Source organism: Linepithema humile, chromosome 5 (genome assembly GCF_040581485.1).
Source record: "Linepithema humile isolate Giens D197 chromosome 5, Lhum_UNIL_v1.0, whole genome shotgun sequence".
Classification (NCBI taxonomy): domain Eukaryota; kingdom Metazoa; phylum Arthropoda; class Insecta; order Hymenoptera; family Formicidae; genus Linepithema; species Linepithema humile.
In genome coordinates, this window is record NC_090132.1 from 8,339,957 (window position 1) to 8,361,353 (window position 21,397).

At 39.0% G+C, this 21,397-nt stretch overlaps 2 long non-coding RNA genes across 4 annotated transcripts in view; one reads left to right on the plus strand and one right to left on the minus strand.

Moving 5' to 3' along the window:
* Positions 1 to 21,397, minus strand: part of LOC105674693 (uncharacterized) — a 106,012-nt gene that overhangs the window by 13,466 nt on the left and 71,149 nt on the right. The window lies entirely within an intron of this gene.
* LOC136999896 (uncharacterized) lies at positions 1,311 to 8,007 on the plus strand. Its single transcript, XR_010890176.1, has 2 exons — positions 1,311 to 1,488; positions 7,866 to 8,007. It is a non-coding gene; the product is annotated as an uncharacterized lncRNA (long non-coding RNA).

The following is a 21,397-nucleotide window of genomic DNA, read 5'->3' on the forward strand; positions in this document are numbered from 1 at the left end:
CGCTCTAACGTCAACAACTTGTCGCGCCGAATAATTCTTCGGAACATGAACGAATTTAAAACAAGTGCAGCGAATGCGAATGTATTTATAATTACCGCGATAGCAGAGCGTCTTTGTGCGTTATGCCCGACGGCCCGTGTCACAAACGGAGATTTGGACAAAGACTCCACTTTTCGCATCACATTTGTCGCTAAGTGTGGCTGTTTAACTCTCGTTTTGTATCGATAATGAACACTGTTGTTGTCTTAATATATCACTAGATTCAAATAGTTGTATTTTGAGTTAACTGATTAGAAATGAGAATATAATTTTGAACTTATAATGTCCGTAAAAAATACGTATTTTATAAAATTTAACAGCTATTCACAAAAATTTGTTTTTATCTTATTATTATACGTAAATTATAGAAACAATAAAATTATCAGTCATTTAAATCATTTATTCCGAATAAATATTAATGTTTTGTGTATCTATTATTTGTAACAGCGTACAGTTAACTACATTTGTACTAATCTGACATTTTTATTGATCGCAGACATTGACGTAGAACCAAAAATAGTTAAAAAAGTGCTAATCTTGCAATAATTTTATTTTTAGCAAAAAATACGAAATGCATATTACGCATAGTATAAAAAACAATCGCGTCGTATGACGAAGAGAAATTTTTTGCTGAAAATTGCAGCTGTAACTATCGGAGACATGCGAGACTTCGAGCAACTTTAATAGCGCAATCGACAGAAGCGTAGTATCTCAAACAATATCGCTGTCTGTGAATTCCGCGTGCAATCTCTCATAGTTGGCAACGTGTCCCATCGGAACAGCGGACGACCAGCGAAAAATAACGAAAATCCGCTCGTCCGTGCGACGCGGTGTCGGCGCGACGATTCATTTTGGGATAGTTAAATCAGAACCGCAGTACGCCAGTCATCGAAAACGCGTCGAAGACACGCATGCAACACCAGCGCGATTCACGTCACGCATACATCGCGCGCGTATCTAGCATCGCGTACGCGCGTATATTTGCGCGCACACGTAGATATATGCGTGGCCAGACGAAACGAGTGGGTATTAATAGAAGCGTAGTTCGATGTGGAGTTGTGCCGGCCGTCAGGCAATGTTTGTGTACACTGAAAAATATGTATTCGCGCGAATGTATACGTATGCACGCATAGGTACGTTTTGGCGATACCGATGGACATGTCTGCTCGGGAAAGCGATCTAGCGTTAATAGAAACGTAGTTCGACGGCTAGTTGTTGTCGTCGACCATTAAGTGATCCTCTAACGAGTCGGAATCGTTGATATGAAATGATTTTTCGAAACCAATCCACCGAATGCGAGCGCTAAAGCGATGAAACGTGCGCCCGGTCGCGAGGCCCGCCGTCGCCATTCCGACGGCCGACGGCCGACAGTGCGCCATGCTGGAAGGCTGTTACTAATCCAATCTCGTCTAACAGAACGCATTGGAGGAACTCCTTTTGCACTCTCAGGTACGATAGTAGGCGTACTCTTTTTACGAAAATATCTATTAATAATAGATTCTTTCAAGAATATTATGTAAAATGTATTAATAATTTCTGGCAAAAGTTTTTTTTTACATTTTAATATACGCTTGAGAGTGATAAATGTTGTTGATTTAAGGACTTTGTCCTGTATATATAGATTTGTTTGAATTTTTATTGATTTTTTAAATTGTTTACTAACAATTAAATTCCTAATAAATAAAAAATTATCATCTTATTAATTGTATGTTTATTATAATATATTTTTTGTTGACATTTTGATATATTAAATGATAAAAAATTTGCAAATAATGTTGTACCTATTTTTTTTACAAAATAACCGCTGCATTTATGATATTTTTAATAAAAATATTTAATAAATATGCAAATAATTATTAAGATAAGATATATAAATAAAGCATTTCATAATAGTTACTTTTTTAACATTTAAAAACCGCAGAAATGATTTTTGTTACTATTATAATATAATCTTGTATGATCCGACGGGCGATGCATCGTGTGCATTATTTTAATGTAGACTGAATTTATTATATATATTGTATGGCTTGTATATGTTATCAGATGCATCCAAGATTATTATTTTATTTTTGCAAATTGTTTCTTAATTAAAGATAATTTTTCACATTCAAGCGATATATATCTAGAATATTCAACATTTATTTAAAACTGCAATATTAAAAGAAATAATCAAAATGGAAATGTTAATAATGTTAAAATATTAAAATACAGCTTTCCGCGATAAATATATTAAAAGAAATAGCGCGAAATAACAGCAGATTTTTTTGACATCTATAAACTTTTTAAGACTGCAACACTCAAAAAAATATTTTGCTGATGTAGTTAGATTTCTAGATATCGCAACAAGAATGTATCGCTATTTTTCGTATCTGTGAAAACATTGTTTGTCACATATAGAATTTATAGCAGTAATGTTCTAGCAATAACTTCTGAAAAATTTAGGTACCATTGCTAAATGTTATTTATTGCATGATCTAACACGTGATTGATCTTATATAGATAGGCGCTTTAGAGAAACTTTCTTTTTAAAGTTCACAAACAATACAGATATATATTCTGTTTCTGTCATCTAAACTGATTAAGTAATTACATATGCAATATCACAACAGTTGCTAATCATTTATCTGTTTTAGTTAATTTTTTACACCTAGAAAATTTTAGCTATTATTGCAAGATCATTTTTTTGAGTGAATAATATTTGTAACTACATTAATATGAAATTAAATGATATTGAAACAAAGAGATATGTTTCATTCGCGATTGTCTCAACTGAAAGCGCACCTGTACAACAATAATAATTTGGCTACTCATTTTACTTTACAAAGTACAATGTCGCCTCACTAATAATTTTGTGATCGCCTCGACGAGAATAGCCGACCAAATACAGCATTTCAAAATATTAATCAAGACCGAGCCCCTTAACAAATGTATATGCCTTAGCGAAAACGAATAAAGAAAGCGTATTTACGAAAGCAGTGCGTACCACGTGTGCGTCATAAATCATTTCGCTGACTCCTCTAATTATAAGTATGACTATCGCCGCTATCGCATCGTCGCACATATAATGCCGGAGGGTAGAGTAACAGTAAGTTTTCTTGTGTGATAACTTTGCCTTTTTCTTCATGAGCGAAACAAAAAGTGCAGAAAAAGGGCCGACAGAAGGATTTTATGCGAGCAAAAGATTCGTACGAACAAATAATTACTTTACTCAGAATGTCAAAACATTTTCTCATAATTGCTTTTTTCCTGACGGCCATTTAATAGCACTTCTGTGTGCATTTCTTTCGCTTGTGGCTCATTTTGATATTTTAATTGAAAATAAATTGTAAATAAATTGAAAATAAATAATAGTAATATTGTTTACGATGATCCATAGCTCTGCAAGCTGCAATTTATGTAGTTTCTGCGCGAATCTATCTTTAGTCTGTCTAATCTCAACAGAAAAAGTATGAAAGAATGCCCGTAGATGTATTATAGATTTCAAAATATTTTCGATAACCGTGATACTGATATCAGCATCATGAACCAACGCTGCTGGAAGATATATTGCGCTTGCCTCCCAAAATATTACTTCCCGTACATCATGTGTATACATAGGTACTCCATAGATATCACGCGCCATTATCGGTACCGCATCGATACCCTAACGCCGAAACTCTAATCGTTAATACTTCGAATGAAAATTGACTGCCGACGTTCTGCGATTTTCGAGGCACTTTTGATGCACTTTGTATTAAGGTGCGCGGTTTAAAGATACTTTTCATACTTTAATTTATTAATAATTATTTTACTTTAGATATTAAATTATATTTGAAGCAAACTTCAACTTCAACGTCGAAACATGAGGCAGTTATCTGGTTATTCTAGAGATAAAAAGAGTTCACCTTATTGCACAATTTTAACTCTTTCATTAAAAATTTATATATGTCACAATTTATACACTTCGATGTTGTTCTGGAGTTAAGTTATTAGACAAACATGTATAGATTGTAGCAGTAGAGATCCGCACAGTCGCCAACTTTGCTTACAACTGAGTCAGGTAACGCGTGTTTTTCTACTAGCTGAGGTAAAATTCTTGACAAAAACCTTGAATCTCGTAATTTGCGTATTCACGCGTATTCAAAGATACAATGGCAAGTCTTTTGTAGCTAACCGGCGGTAAATCAAAAAATTGTCACGAATTCGTCTATTCTAATGAACCGGAACGGAGAGTGAGGTAAGGTAGGAGGAATTTGAACAGAAGAAGCGAAGAGTTGAAATAAGATCGGCTCGAGCAGAGCAAGGAAGGCGGACTAGGGAATCGACGTGCAGATATTAAAAGATATTAAAAGAGGCCGGACTGAAGTGGCATAAATAAAACTCGCAGATAGATTGCATACAAAAAAGGAATAAAACTCTTGCGGCTAAATTAATTTAACTTTATTTAAATTAAAATACGTTGAATTTATATTGTAAGTAAAATATCAAGTAAAAAAATAATTTGATAATTGTCTCGAAATTTCATTAATTAATTTATTTGTGTGCGCAAAATTAAGTGTGCACATGTATAACATTTTTAAATGATAAAGATTGAAAATTTAGAAAAATATTTTACAGAATTTTCTTTTTTATACAACAATTACGTTTAAAACTGCTACGAAAATCGTAGCTCTAATTTTTTTTTGTTTTGACCACGACGCTGCAAACTAGGCTTAATATGTTGAACGTAACCCAGCCTCGTTTAAGCGTGAAACTCGCCGAGACGTGGAATTTTCCGATTTGCGTTTTTCAAAGGAGGATCAGCTTTTCTTAACAATTCGAAAATAAATCAAATTGCACAAATCCGTCAACTTTGACACTTCAAGGTTTACGTGGAAGAGTCAGAGTGAAAACGGGATACGAAGACGAATAACCTGTTCCGTCTTCTTGTTTCTAGGTGGTCGTCATACTATTCAAGAATCGAAACTGACCGGAACAGGTACTTTTTTACATTTATTTTGCATAATTGTCTGACCCCTTGTAATCGAACCCTTAGCTACAGACGAGTCATACATCTCGAAATGTTGTGGGTCTCGGGTCACGATAACAAGTGGAATAGTCTGTACGAGGCTGCTCTGCTTTCGGCACCCTGCAGTTTCTCGAGTCGTAAAACCCGATCACAGGATTCGCTCTGCTTCAGTTACGATGAATGTCGAAAGCCGTCGGAAGTCTTAGCGGATTCGGGCAGTGAATTGCGATACGTGGTTCTTGGAAGAAGGTTTGCGGATATAGCTTGTACTTCGAAATCTACATGAAAGCTACCGTGACGAAACTGTTTTCTGCATTTCTCTGAGTGACATGGAAGCGGTTAGGCTTTAAGAAATATCATCAGATTTGAAACGGCTGAAAGATTAATGGAACTCATGAAGATTTATGATTCACAAGTTCACACAAGTGGAGCAACTTTTAGTGAACTTATGAAATGCACTAGTGTGCATTTTACAATTTTAAATTTTAACGATAAATGAAGGAACAATTTTAAACGCATTAACAACACTGGAATATAATTCATCAAATATCTATACGTAAATGATGATGTAAATAATTTTTATGTGAATATTAAGTATTTTTTCTATTAAATTTTGAAATAACGCCATGTTATTTTTACTGACTAAATTTCAAATAGGTATATTTTTAAAAATATACACAATGTAGCTCAAAAATATACATAAATTATATATACTTTACTTGGCTATTTATTTAGTAACTAAGTTATCACCTAACTGTCAAAGTCGTGTTAAAAAGGGAGCATAATACCCATTATCGTTGAACCATCCAACGGAAAGTTGCGTGTCGTGTATGGCTCGTGAAAAAATTGCTTATTGCGCATATCGCGCGTAGATAAAGTATTTCCTCGCCTTTTTAACAACACGCTCGTTGCTGCACGAGTGCGCAGCGGACTGTAATTTTCATAAAACGGGAGAGATATATTATTGCGTATCTACATTTTTAAAAAGTTGTAACGTCTTATTCTGGTCTCCCGTTAATTGCTCAATATCGCTCGCGCACTTCGCGCATCGTAATTATATCGTATCACAAGATGTAATTTAAATTCTTCTCGTTCCTATCTTTATATTTAAATAAAAACAAAAAGCTCGATGGCCTTGAAAGGGCGGCGGAGTCTAGTAGCCCAAAGAAAAGATCCTGTGTGAAAAGATAAACTGTTGGCAGATATAGCATGGCGATCATCGCAACAGATGGTCCCATGCTCTAATAATGATAAATGAATAAGTGGCAAAATGAGTTCCTTTAACGGTCTCATTGATTCCATTTGATTAATGGTTCTCCATAGTCTTTGTGTTTTTATACGCGGTGAAAATCATCACCGTGGTGTATGCGTCCATTAAGAGCATCCACCCGCTTGTTTACACCACAGTTGTGCATGCCTGTCGCGCTAATGGCACTTAATTTTTGACACACGAGCCACATAAGGCGTAAAAGTAATCTTAATGAATTTCCGTGTCGACGTATAATTTCCTCAAAGTACAACCGATCTTATGTCTAATAATACGATTTCGGCGTCACGAGGGAAAAAAATACAAATACCACGACGAGATGCGAATGCTTGGAGAGCAACATTTCGCGGTCGAGTTATAAATCATGCATGATTATATGACTTCTCGAATGGAGATAGCGAGCGCTTTCACGGATGTAATGCGCGAGATGAGCCATCTCGACGATTTTGGATTTATGCATGTTGAATTGGATCACACGTCGCAGATACCGTCTTTTTTTCGACTGTGAGCTGCGGAATTTAATGCACTATATATTTTTAACCGCAATGGGAAAACTATTTTGTTGAAAATACCGGTACGATTTTTGTAAAATAACATTCGTATTAAAATGTACGCATATTTGTTCGAAATTATGTTCTACAATTTGCCAAAATGTTCTATCAGGATATTTTTATGGTCATTGAGAGAGAGAAACACAAAGAAGTAAAAGCAGCAAGTAATCGTCAGTATCCACGCGATTGTTAAACTTAGGCATAGCAGGTGGTTGACTGTTATCCAATTTTAATCTACAGTCGTGCACTAGCTACCGCGAGTCACCGTGCGCACGTCATTAAGTATAAACCACGTTATTTTCACACCGATAACTATCTGCGGCCAACCAATGTGTCGAAATGGCACAGTCGCGATATATCGTGACACATTCGAACTGGCATCTAGATAGCTCGTTTAAAAAATGTATCCGTGCAAATCGATATAAAACGCGCAAAAACTCTCTCTTATATGGCACTTGATATTTGTAGAATCATGCAGAAATCGATGTAATTTTACATTGATCAATTGACTGACGAATCAATCATGGCATACGTCAAAGTGCTTCCCTATCCCCGCGACTGTCCATGATGGTGGAGAATTTACATGCCAACAACAAATACAGTCCCATAAATAAATGTTGAGGCAGTGAAGCTCGCGCCATCGTCTGCTATTTATACGTTATGGTTATTTGAGCATTGCAAATAAATAACTAACGGTTTTGGCTTTGTTGCCCGTGTTGTACGGCTGTTCTGGAATTGCTTACGTCAGTGTCGCTACTCAACGTATATATTTTGTTACATAGCGGCTTCAATAGCTATGCAATAAAGGGATATACGAATTTTAGTAGTGTTATCGTTGTGTTAAATATGTATATCCTTTTATTCGTTCATTCACTTTTTTTTAAATAACTTATTATTTGTTTTTATCGAATGAAACATTTTACACGTCGTGTAAAATAACGACATCTTTTAACAAAAATTCTTGAATGCATTCAGAAAAAAAATCATGAAACGGAACTGTTTGTAAATCTCAATTGTTTAGATAAGATGAAGTGGAACTATTCTGATGGAAGTTGAAACGTCACATAACAAACGGCGGCGAGTATACCAAAACGTAAGAGGAAATGAATGAGAATGGAGCAAACAGGATGGCGTAGAGCGAACAGAATGAGTAGCGCGGAATTCGAGGGTGAAAGTGGGCTAGAATTCAGGGTAAGGGGTAGTTCGGCTAATGCGTGATGATTAAACTAACGGGTGCTACCAATCACCCTGCCACGAAAACCCTCTGATCTTCTCTGCTGCACGTTCAAACTCCGCCTCCGCTCATCTTTCGAATATTCATTCTTTTTTGTTTCTATCTTTTTCTTGCTATTATTCTTGACATGCTTCCCACGGAATTTTCTTTTAAAGCCGCGGGATTTCTAGCTAATATTATGCATTAATACTTCCTAATGTCTAATAATTTCTTGATGAAATTAATGCGCAATATTATATATATTTTCACAATATTCTTTCAAATGGATTCGAGTGTGCTTAGTACGAGAGCAGACTTTGAAAACGATTCGGTAACAACTGTTTATCAAATTTGTGATTAGAATTTAACCATTTTTTTTTCAACTTTGCTCCTAGAACAATGGAAAGTGCAAACAATTCGAAAGAAATAAAGTTTCCTTTTAGTATCTCAATTTTTGCGTCATTACCTTGCGAATTTATAGTTATATTTATCGAAGTAGCATAAAGGATATCAAAGAAACTACAGCCTTCGGGTGAGAGAGCATAGAAGTCAAAGCAAGAACGATGATAGATGTGACAAGTCGAGAATGCTCGGCAAATTTATGATAAAATCTCCTTCGACCAGATTTACGTTGTACGATTTGTTTCCTCATACCTAATTATATATCCTCAGCTTGTGAATTGCAAACGGTAGCAAACTTTTAACGATAAAAAAAATTCAAGATAACGATATGATGTGAAAACCTGACTCTACTGGAAAAAGTTTTATATAACGTATCTTTTTTTTTTTTATTATAAAGTTATTAATGTGAATTTTTTCTGTTGTTAAAAATGCTTCTATTTATATATATTGCAATGCTCGTAACATCAAAGCGCTGCTGTTTCTTTTCTCGCTGGTCACAGCATATCCTATGTGAGGATTACAAACGTTCGTAGAACGAAGCTCTGAAGGGAGAATACGTCAGAGGAAGATGGGAACCAGAGGTAGAAAAAGATGAGGAAAGAAAGCGTCATCTGTGGTGGTTCCCAATCCTTTTTCGGCCGCAGCCTCCGAGAGTAGGAAAGAAAAATGGTCCTCCTGGATTTTCGACCAGTTAGACTCACCTCTCTTACGTTTACCTTCGTTCAACCTGTTTCCAACGTACAAACTTTGCTACGCTTACGATTTTAGAAAATTTTAGAATTTCTCGGAAATTGTAAAAGCTTTGAAAAAAAATTCTTTGTCATTATTGCTGCGTTATTCGCTGTGATTAATTCACTTTATCGTAAAACGCTGCAATATTTAACATTCTAAAATCTAAACAAAATGCTGAATGGCACTCAGGAACAGAATATCTGCATAAATATAAATTAGCTAATAAATATACAATGCGAAATATTTGCGAAAGTATTCGAAAAAGATTTGGCGTGATTGCAATACAACGTGAATTCACAGAAATATTTCTCGCTCGCGTCGAAACTTACAAAGTAGCGTATCCGCCACACCGCAGCGTTTTGGTGGTAGTTACAGCAATGATGGGGAAAGAGCGGAGCGAAGCCAGGGTTCCCCGGCGTTGTTCGCTCGCGTCCCAGCGCGCAACAAAAGCGTGATAAATCGAGTACATTAATTCGCATTTTACCTTTGTTTGCGTTATGGAATACAATATTAAATGGAATGGGCGCACAATAGATAATACTGGGCGCCATCATTTACGTTGGAGCGCCAAGCGGACGAGAGCGAGACGTTGCTTAAGTTGTCCAGGATGGGTGCCTGGAATTTCGCTCCAGCAATTGCCTGTTTGTTTTACCGCCGTTGAAATTTCTTCGTTTCGCGTGGCATTTGTTGAAGGTAATAACAACGATGCACCAATGTATCGCGATTATACGTTATTTCGATTTAAGAATAAAATCTAATTGTACTTCTATTTCTTATAAAAATTCTTGTGCAACTCGATGTGCAGCAATAAACACGAGTGTGTACAATTAAAATAGATTCGCCACTTTTACGATCGTTTACACGGCGTTGCTAATCTTCGATTTCTATTTTATTTATCGAGCAGTTGCCGATTTTTACTCTCCGGTAGATGACATTTCGCTCTGAGTCTGCCACCGAAACTTAAGGTCTGTGGAACTCGCTAGCTGCAGATGGTGTTGGCAGGCTCGGGTGACGCATGGATTCGATTTCTGGGAGCTCGTGATTCCGCTCGGTTAGCTCCCGCGTCACTCCCAGCAAACCCCATTACCCGACCCCTCGCCTCTGCCGTACCGCCATTTCTATCCCGTTCAGTGTCGTGGAATCCAGCTTCCTACGCAGCCTAGCATAATATCCATATCCAGCCGACGTACATACGAATTATGTCATTACCGCATGCATAGGCAAATAGTTACGACGGAGAAAGGCTCCAAGAATGATGATAATGTTGTTTCGGATATTTGTTACACCATTCTTTATTCACAAAACTCATCTAACGGTCCAGTCGCAACGATCCCCGGCGTTTCTAAATGATTTTAACACCGGTCGCTCTATCGCGGGTACATTTGACGTATACTTTAAGAGTGCATAAATCAATTAAGAGTATATATATTTTACAAAGTTAAAACATTTCTATTTAAAAGTTTTTCACAAAAGTTTTTAACATTTTTTTTACACGGAATGTTCGTATAGCGCGTAGCGGAAGTAATTGCAAGCGACACGACTCATTATATGCACGAATAAACTCAACTTTCGAGACCAATCGATTATCTGCCCTCTCCCCGCAATGCTTGTCGTTCAGGATCCTCCACCGCTTCCCGCCACCCCACCGATATTCATTACTCCCAGCAATGGTGAAGTAATTTAATTTGTTGCAGGATTTGTGGAATGTTAATGAAAACAGGACAGGCATCCCTTTACCAATTTCTGATTAAACTTTGGAGCGAACTGAACATCGGCGGTTGTGGCAAAATAGTTCGCAACCTTCGATAGGCAATCCGTTTCTCTTTACAAAATCGCTAATATACGCGATCGATGTGACAAAATAATTTTGGCATACAAAATTTTGTTTATGAATAATCGATAAATTGAATTATAAAATTAACTTGGATAAAATAAAAGCATATCAAAGAGCATGGAAACTTCTTTTAATGCAAAAATTTAAGTCACATAATGCTGCAAGTATGAATAATATTTTAAGCATTCTTGCATACTGTTTTTTAATTTTAAAAACAGCGCAAGGATCAATTATATTTTGATAGAATATATTATCTATTAATAATTTGTATGTAGTTTTTCAATAAGAGATATCTTTGACGTTCCCCTTTGCTGGACCAAAGATTGCGGATACTAGTTTGCATGTCGATGTCCAGTCGCGTGTATGGGCGAGTCTGAATCGAGAACAACGTGGCTCGACGTCCGACAGTTCAGGAAGGTTGAGCAGGGATGAGGGTACTCGCTCAACCCGGTAATGGAATACCTTCGCGAAGGAACGCAATCACGCTGATGTTTCGGAACCCCAAGGCTGCCACGAGGGATTTCTGTGTTCATGAACAGATCAGGCCTGCGCGCTCCTTCTTACTCTTCCACTTGTTTCTCGAATTCTAACATTGCTTTTCCCGGCCGATCAATGAAGCAACTTAAACAATAATACATTTTTCTCGGCATATTTTATTTGCCGTACTTATTATTTCGAATATTTTCGTCCACCCGCGGCTTCAAAGTCTGAGGAATGTGCAGTATAAATATAAAATATTTTGCCGTGAAGAAATATGTAACAGTATTATGACCTCGTTCTTTCGCAAAGTTCAGTTTTTGACGAATTTTATATTTTCGCGAGTATGAATCATCAAGTCGCCCGGGCTCGCCTCTTGCCAACTTTTTCCTGGCATTTTTCTCCTCGTGCTGAGCAACATAACCCATCTTATCCCCGTGATACCACTACACGCGAGGCGCGAAATCTTCCTTACTAAGACTCCGTCAAAGTTATGAATTCTTTCGAAAATCTTGGTGGTGATCCTTCGAAGTTGCGCGCTCGACAGGGATCAAAGAACTTGGCGTGGCAATGTCTGAGGGATGGAAAGGGGGTGGATCAAGTCGCCTTAGGATGAAGCTTCAGGCATCTTCAGCGGAAGAGCTGGACGAAGACGAAGACAACGACGAAGAAAAACGAAAGCGACAGAGAAAAGGAGGACGAGGACGCGAGTATAAGATGAGGGTTTTTGGTGAGAAGGACACAGGGTGGGGGTGGCAGGGGGATCAGTGGAAAGGGATGAGAGAATCGTGGAGTTTGAGACGACGTTGAGGGAGGAAGGGAGGAGGCGCAAGCAACGCGGAATACAAAGCAGCGGCCGAAGAAGCATCGGGCGAGAGAAGGGAAGAGTGGTGGAGGGGCGAGTAGGTGGAAAGGGTGCACGAAGCCCAGAGCGCCTTCCCAAAGACCAGACCTCCTGCTGTCTATTCAAACCGCATATGATTTACCGCCGTGGATAATCTGTAAATATATTTATTTTGATTTTGTACACAACGTGATTTTATATTCCGTCGTTTTGTCGCGTTGCGTATTCTTTTATTTTAGTCAAATCTATTCCGTGGGGAAAAGAAGAGTGCAAGAACATTGCAGAATTTGCTATTGGTTTTCTACTAAAACCCGAAAAATAGTTTTGTCCCTTTTTCCGTACGCTCTTAAATAACGAGAATTAAAAACTACAATTTTCAAACAGCACGGAAATTCTAAAGCTGCGTAAAATTTTAAAAATATACATATTTGTAAAACATTTTTAATTATTTAATTAAAAATTATATAGAATTATATGAAATGAAATTCTTGGCCCTCAGAATAGAACGATAATTTTTACTTTCCTAGATATTTCAAACTCTTGAAAATACGTTGAATTATCTTCGGAAGTTTATTTCTTTCTGTTTGGAGTTGCGCTCTCGGTATTCGTATAAACAGATAATACCCAAAACCATTTGTGGTATGCTCTCCATAAACTGATCCTCGATCATAGGCGCTAATCAAAGGAACACCAGATTTATCGTCCGCCATTCCACATTTGCGCGGACACTGTGCACCCGTAGTTCCCGCAAGGACGGTTTGACGAAGGAGACGCGAGAGAAGGTCGAATCGAGGGCAAAGGGATGAACAGAGACGGTCCGTGCGACAGCCACGAGGGAGCAGAGAACAGGGAGACGGGAAACACAAGCGGAGGGAACGAAGAGAGGAACGAAGGCCGCCATGATATCAGTCTTGCTTGCGCCGACAGTTCGTCATTTGTCACTGTCGCGGCCATTAATAACTCCGCCATTCTGTCACTGTGGATAATACGAGTAGGTCTCCGCACTTGGGCTGTTGTAGCTGTTGGCTCCGGGTAGGGGTGGCGTTCCGTTCAATTCAGTTCGGTTTAAGGGGTCGCTACGACGGATTGGAAGGGCATGCTATTTAAGGGGATGTCACTCATATCGGACCATCATGGCGTGCAGCCTCCATGTCCAACTTGGCCGCTGATGCGAATGATGTCCCGTATCTTCTCGGATGAAATGCGGATTTCTTTCCCTTCTTTTCCCTCCGGACCTAACCTTGTCTCGCACGGCATTGGCGTTAGATATACGTCAGATTAGAGTGCCTATACAGCGCCTCTATACGAGTCATAGGGCTAGAATTTCCGCAGTGCGGTACGATGCGAAACAAAAAAAAATTGCGAGGACTCCTACATCACACTTGCACGCCAAACTGTCTCGCTAGAGTTTTTATTGTGTCCGAATTGCGAAAGGTGCGGAGAATTATTGTGAAAGCACCAACGTGTGGGCGTTAACACCAGAGAGCTCGTGTGGTACAGACGAGAAGGGTTGGGGATGGTTCTGCAGCTTGTTGGTATTATATAAGCGTGCTCGACGAGCGGCCATTTCAAAAATGAAAAAAAATAACGAAAAAAAAGGCTACGTCCTGGGGTCTTCCATGATGCCGCTGCCGACACGGCTTTTTAATTAGAGCCGGCAGCGCACCAACACCTGACATTGTGCAACACCAACTCCTTTATCAAAGTATCATTCTCGTTTCGTCGAATTTCAGCAAGAATGGTGCACGCAGGCACCGATAAAAAAAAAAAAAAGAAGGGAAAAAAAACATTTTACCGGTAACAACTTGCGACCGAACATTAATCGATCCGGTGTTTAATGGATGAAAGGTAAGTAATCGTTTGATTGGTCGCTCCATTTTCCTGATGAAAGGACAGATAAATTATTACTTTTCAACTAGAATTTGCAAGCTTGATGTAAAATAATTTAGGACAATTTTAATATTTCAATAATTAGAATTGATATAAGAGGTTTAAACGTAACACATATTTGACGAAATTTAATTCAATCGAAGAAATAAATGTTAAAAATTCTGTGAATAAAACTTGAAGGACATTTAAATGTTATTTGACAATCGGCAGTCGCACCTGTAAGTAATGTCGTCACGCTCCTTTTTCACAAAGAAGCAACCTTCGTGGCTTTTGCTACAAATAGGTAAAAGAACGGCCGTAAATCACTGCAAGGCCAAACTTCTAATGCCCGTTCACTATTTGCGTGAAGCCATTAACTATTCCAACTCACAACAACATTCAAATACATAATACATATTTTTCTTTGAATTCTACGACTTCCGATTTTCAACTATACCTCGAAATAAAAATCTTAGAAAATAGTATGTTTTAGTTTTAGTTAACTCAACGCGGAGTCAATGCGATCGATTTAGCATGAATGTATAAAATTATTATCTTGAAAATGATTCTGAAAATCCAACTGAATAATAAAATGATTCTCGAATAAAAGCCGTTTCTATTGATCCAATTTAGCAATTTAATCTCGACCTAATTTCATACTTGATACTATTTTGCGACGAGAAAAGCGCTTGTATCAGACATTTTACATTTGATTCTGTTCCCGCACTTGCTGTACGGGAGCGCCAGCGTGATTTATCATAGCTTGCGATTTTCTTAAAATTTTCGCCGCTCTTCCGACGAGGGTGGTTCGCGGATGAAAGACGGTGGTGGTAGTATGGGATTGGTTCATCGGGGCGTGTAGAGCGCGGGGGAACCCCCCGTCGATCCGACGTTCGTCCGCGACGCGGAAGCGAAGGGAAATAAATTACACAGCGGCGTCCAGCGGCTACGTCTATTCGCTTCACCCTCCCGAGGCCTCGCAAGACTCTCCCCGTGCCCCCCATCGTCCTCCCTCTTCATCCTTCTTCACGGTTCATCCGAGCTCCCTCCGTGACACTCACCCACCCGCGGATCGCTTCTCATCCCACTTTCGCCTCCCACTAGAGCGCGAGTTCGACCGGGCAATCCAACCGTTATTAATGCTCTTCAATTTTCAGACTTTACCGTTATCCCCCTGTAGAAACAAACGTGCGAGCAAATAATGCAATCAGGACCCATCTTCATCAATCCAGCGCTGGATTACGGCGCCCGTTTTAGCTTTTTCACGGATGGTACATGACGCATTTTCAATTTCGGCACAAGTCATCTATGACATGCACGATTGTGATTGATAATCGCGGTTCACCGACTCTCTGTCGGCATTCTCGCGTTTGCCAATCCGCGCGTATCTCGTGGTTTGATGCGTGGTAGTCATTATTAACGTCTTTCGGCTTCCGAGTGGCATATTTCGGCTGTTATTTCGCGCAACGACAAAAATAAATACGATTCGCAAGTAAAGTGGTTGAAATAAAATATCTCTGAAAGAAAAGACAGTGGATTATACACTATACTTTACTATATGCTATCAGTTTTCACCGCAGATAATTTGTTTGCGTGTTTAAATTCGTCCGTTTATCATTATTTTCCATAAATCGGGCCGCGATAAACGTAATTGGTCATTTTCGATACCTCGGTCGGTTTACGGCGATTACCAGCAATTTTCCAGTTTACACATCGAGTGTGCTCTCCTCATTGTTTTTATAAAACATTGATCGTCAAATATTTGCGGTGTCATTTCTCGGGCTTATTGCGAATGCAGCTTCTATACTTTCGACCGGGTTACAACAGTATCATTAAGATCTCATTATTCAAATTCGACCCTTGCATATTTAATGGTCCACTGTACCCCCTTTGTACCGCGCATATAACTACTACGTAAGAAGTGCTACTGAGATAAAGCATAATATTGCGATTCCTGGCAACGTAATGATGATGACCGGTTTGCTCCTGCGTGGATAGGTGGGTAAAGCCGGATACATAATATGCCGGATACATAATGTGAAAAGAGCCCATTTTGTTCATGCCCAAAGCAGGCGCAAGTAAAACAACTGGTTACTAAATTTCCGTTATCAAATCTAAAGAGGCGGCGGGAATAAAGGTGCTAGAAATGGCGGAATTGCTTCGCGATTCCGAGCAATTGTCAAATACAGATGTATCATATCGTAAAAATGTCGTAAATAAGGACATATTTCTTTAGAATCGCGACGAAAAAGTTTAAATTCGGCATTAAATGAGACGTGAAGACTCGTATGAGAGCAACGCGGATAGACTTTTAAGAAGTTTTTATCTTTGCGCCCACTCTATATGTTTCCAGTTAAAAGTTCGCGATGGCATTTTAGGACATCATAATTACTTTTCTTCAGTAGCAAAGCCACCGTAGAAAGTGATTAATAGTCCTCTTACCGCGGAGTAAAATGTTCGCGGCATCAACGCGGCCTTGAGACAAGAATTGCAACGAAATTCTATATTAATTCTACTTCAGCAATAATTTATACACACGTAGAAAAACTATTTATAATTGTTTAATTAATAAATGTAATTGTAATAGTGCAAATAAAATTATTACGGCCGTAGGTTAGTGCAATTATATACCTTCGTTATATTATCGAAGAGAAAATTGAAACTAATGAATGAACGTAATTTATTCAGTTCGGCGGATGAAAGTCTAAAATAATCTGCCATCGATCGACATGATATCTTTATTCCTGAATATTTAGTTATGCAAAAGTTAGGCAAGCATAAGTCAAATTGGTCTAAAATAAGTAAGCGTAAAAAAACAGAACCACTCTTTGTTGCAGTGACAATCTGTCAAACGTCACGCATTGGTTTTTTTGAACAGCTCGCACTCGAGCTCACGTCTCCTCTACGAATCCGCTCCTTTCGGACCAGCTGCCGCAACCTTCTTCATCCGACCTTTATCTTCCGTTCCACCAGGCAGCTGTGATGGAGCTTTATACGAAATCCTACAAACTTTGACGAGGATCGACAGACTCAAAGGCAAACGCGTTGGAATCTGTCGCGTCGCTTCAATCTTCATGGCGTATCTATGACCGACCGCCATTCCTCAAAGGTGTCATCCGGCATGATAGCTGATACGCTTACAAGATCTACCGGCGCGATGAACCGACATAGCATTTAGTGTACATATCTTGCGCGAAACGATCGCGATTGTTCTAGCTCGGCTAATAACTATTTCAACTGCAAGTACAACCATCTTATTGATTTTATAATTTAACTTATGTATTTTTATGGTGAAAAATATTCTAGAGAATAGAATAATAGACCGAGTGATGTTTCTTTTAAAGTGATAAATAATAAAGAAATAAATAACAATTAATAATTATATAGAATAATAGACAAAGTGATATCGTTTAAAGTAAGAAATAATAAGAAAATAAATAACAATTATTAATTAACGTTTATCAACATAAAAGCATATAGAACTGAATTTGATCAAATTTAATTTTGCTTTATTCATCTACGAGAGATAGCAATATTCTCTTGCCGCTGCGACATGATTAATCTGCAATGACGACTGGAGCGGCGTTTGTAAATGTTTGTATTTGTCACACGCAAGAATGCTTCGAGAGCCTTTCACGCTCGTGTACCCAATAAGGTCGTGTTCCACCAAGCGAACAATAAAAGCAGCAAAGATTTATTTTAGTATGGAAGACAAAATAGCATTCGATAAACTAGTGTAATTGAAAATGGACTAGCCTTTCCGCTGCAGCTGGAAATTTTAATAGTTTTCATTAAGATAACGCTTACTTTATTTTTTCCTTCATTCTTTCGTAATATTAATATATAAAGTGGAAATTTAAGTAATTAATCAATGTGTCAAAAGCCTCTCTCGCGCATTATATTGAATATAAATTATTAAACAGGTTACACAAATCACTCTACCTGCCTATAAATATTTAATACACAGACACCTCCGGGGGCTTAAATTCGTTGATCTTTACCATATGCAAAAACATTACGCCGCAGAATTTGTCATCCGCTACCATCCCATCATTGTTTCGCGACATTCAGCGTCATCTGACAAATGGCGTGTTTAAAAAACATCTCTTGTACCCGCGAACATTTTAGACGCTCTTTTGGGGTTGCGTTTGCCGCGCGCAAGAGTGTTTGGAAGCAGCCGCCTGTGCGACGAGTTTGCATAGCGGGACACGGGGGGCGAAATCGAGGGGTGCTCTGCTGCCAACACAGGACAGAACCGTATGAGAGCGGAATACGTAATACGGGGAATATTCGGAGCTCTGGTACGCAGAAGAGGGACTCGCGGGGCCGAGGGGGAGGCCGGGTGGCGGTGGGTGGAGGTGCTGAATGTGGGCTGCGGGGGCGGTCGAGAACTCCCACGAGGGGGATGGACTGGAGAGGGTAACGAGCCGCGGCAATTAATATCGCCGGGTTTCCACAATGCGCTTGCAAATGAAAGGCCTTTGTGACGTATGATTGCGTTACCGAGTGAATAGTTGAGTAATGGCGGTCGGTGCTGCCACTACCCGAATCGCGCGGACGATGCAAAAGCTCAGTCTCACTGCCAGCCGATAGTCAGACTATCCTCCCTTTCGTCGTGAGAGTAATTTTGGCTAAAGCTGTTTTCGCATAATCGATTAATTTGCGAGGTTTTTGAAAAAATATTGCATCTTTGTGTCAAATAATTACGAAAAATCATTAGATATGCTCAAAATAAAAAAATATTAACAAATTTCAATCGTGTTATTAATATTTTATACCGTCAATACTTGTGTTGTTATTAAAAATAAAATTAAGGAAATATTTAGAAGAGATTATTTCTGCAACATAAATTATTTTTGTTTCTGCAAACACAATTCCTTTTTTACGATTGCGTTATATTATTTTCAAATACTGATTTGTAATGTAATGTATAACATTTTATCCTCATGAATCTGCAAAAAAGAGCTACGAATAACTATATGCTAAATGGTTCGATGATATTATGACAATCAGTTTTGGATTATTTCAGGTATGTCATAAATCTTATGCTTCTAGTTAGGATTACGTTTAAGCTGTCGTTCGATACTTTCCAAATTTACTGATCGAGTGAAAAGTCAGAACCGTAAAAGCGATGCGTAATTCCGATCAGTGCTCGTTGTCCAATCATACGTTCGGCAAACGTGTCAGACGGATGACGGGAATCCGCTGCAACGCAAGCTTATAATTTATCGGATCAAAAAAGGTAGGTGTAAAACGTATGGGTTTTGCATCAGACAACAAATAAATATAGGGATTTGTTGGTGACTCGTTGGCTAACAGATTTGTCGTATAACGTGCAAGATTGCACGACGAGGCAAACATTTTTATAACAATAACGTATAAAAGAATTTTATCACTGTCATTGAGATTTTAACTACAAACGTAAGCACGGATAAATATAAATAATCGCTCCGGATCGATTTGATCAAATGCACGAACAATTTATCTGTCGTTTGATACAATATCAATGTACTAATTAATTGATTTTTCATTAACCGACGCCCCTTTCCCTTCGATTCCGTACTACGAATACAACACAGTTGCAATTGCGGCAGACGAAGTACGTGTATGTATATTACTTTCACGGAAAATCCGAGAACGTTCCTTCGCGCCTTCGTCGAAAATTCTAAATAGGAATCTGAAGAATCACGAAATTGGATGTTATTTTTAGAGAATCGACTATGAATAAATAATCTGGACCTAGAGCTTTCCTGTTCTCCACGGTAGTGACGACGATGGTTGGAGGTATGGCGAACGTAATGCGCTACGCGGAGAGCAACGGAGACAGAGAAAAAGGGAGAAACAGAGAGAAAAGCGAGGCCCACCGACTATGAGTAATATTGCGGGGCTTTTCCACCCCTGGGAGCGCGAGCCTGAACGTGGAGGGTGGCTCACAGGGGTGGAAGTCGGCGGGGGTTGGAAGCGAGAGAGAGCCGCGAGAGAGGGTGCAACGGAGGGAGGAGCACCGATCCATCAGCGTCCCTCCACCCTCGCCTTTCCGCCACTCTCATTTTTCTCCACGGTCCGCGCTCCATCATTCCGCGTCACATCCGCCCTCTTTCGTCCCCCTTTCCTTCCTGCTTCCTCTGCCTCTGAAACGGAGCTACTTTACCCTCCTCGTACCGTGAGCGCCACCGGAGAGCAGGGCGCTGCTTTCCGACTCCGAAGACATCCCTGCCGGCGTGCGCTACTGATTGCTCTTTCCGAATTCATTACCGAGGCCCTTGTCAGAGGTTTGCTAGAGTTTACGTACTAGACTACTGTATCCGTCAGTATGCAGATCTGGGTAAGTATACACGCAGTGTCGGGACATTTCGATGACAATACCGCAAAGTGTGCTGAGAATTGTACGAGATAAGAGCGGAATCAATATGAGAAGTTGAGATTTTGATGGTTAAGAATGACCTCGACGCAGCAATATAAATGCGATAAATAAAAATTGAAATTATTTGGAAGATAAAAATATCAAGCATTGCCGTAAGATTTGGAAAATTTTGTTCGCGACATTAATTATTAGATTATATCAATGTACACTATTCACTTATTGAAATTACGCACTCAAGCAACATGTAAAATTCTCGATTACCTTGAAACAAGATAGTAAAAATATTTATCAACACGCTTACATCACTAACTGAACTTAATAAATATCAACGCATTTCGCCCACTCTAGGCAGTAATTATAATATCATCACTCTTGAATGGCTCCGCCGGTCGGATGTCGAAATACATTTATTTTCATTCGAGTTTAATTAGCTATGCATTGCGTGCTGTAATGGCGAGCAATTAAATTAATAAGAACAGGCATCCGTTAGTATATCCAAAATAATGTTCGCCATCTGTCTTGCCGCGCTACCGTCTTGGATTGCTTTGGTGCCGTATACATAACCGACCCCCGTAAAATAATGTCCCTTACTTTAAATCGTTTCCTTTCCGTTCGTCCGCCGACACGCGGCCGATGCAAAAATGCTACCTGTTCCATTGCGCGCGAACGATTATACGCTCGCGGGCTGAGTTACAACAATCAGGTGGAAAGAGAAGCCATTCAGATTCAAGGTACGATTTACCTGTTAATGGACGATCATCTTTTATACGTCACGGGGAATGTGTTTGGGAATGCATGTTGATGCGCAGTAATTCACT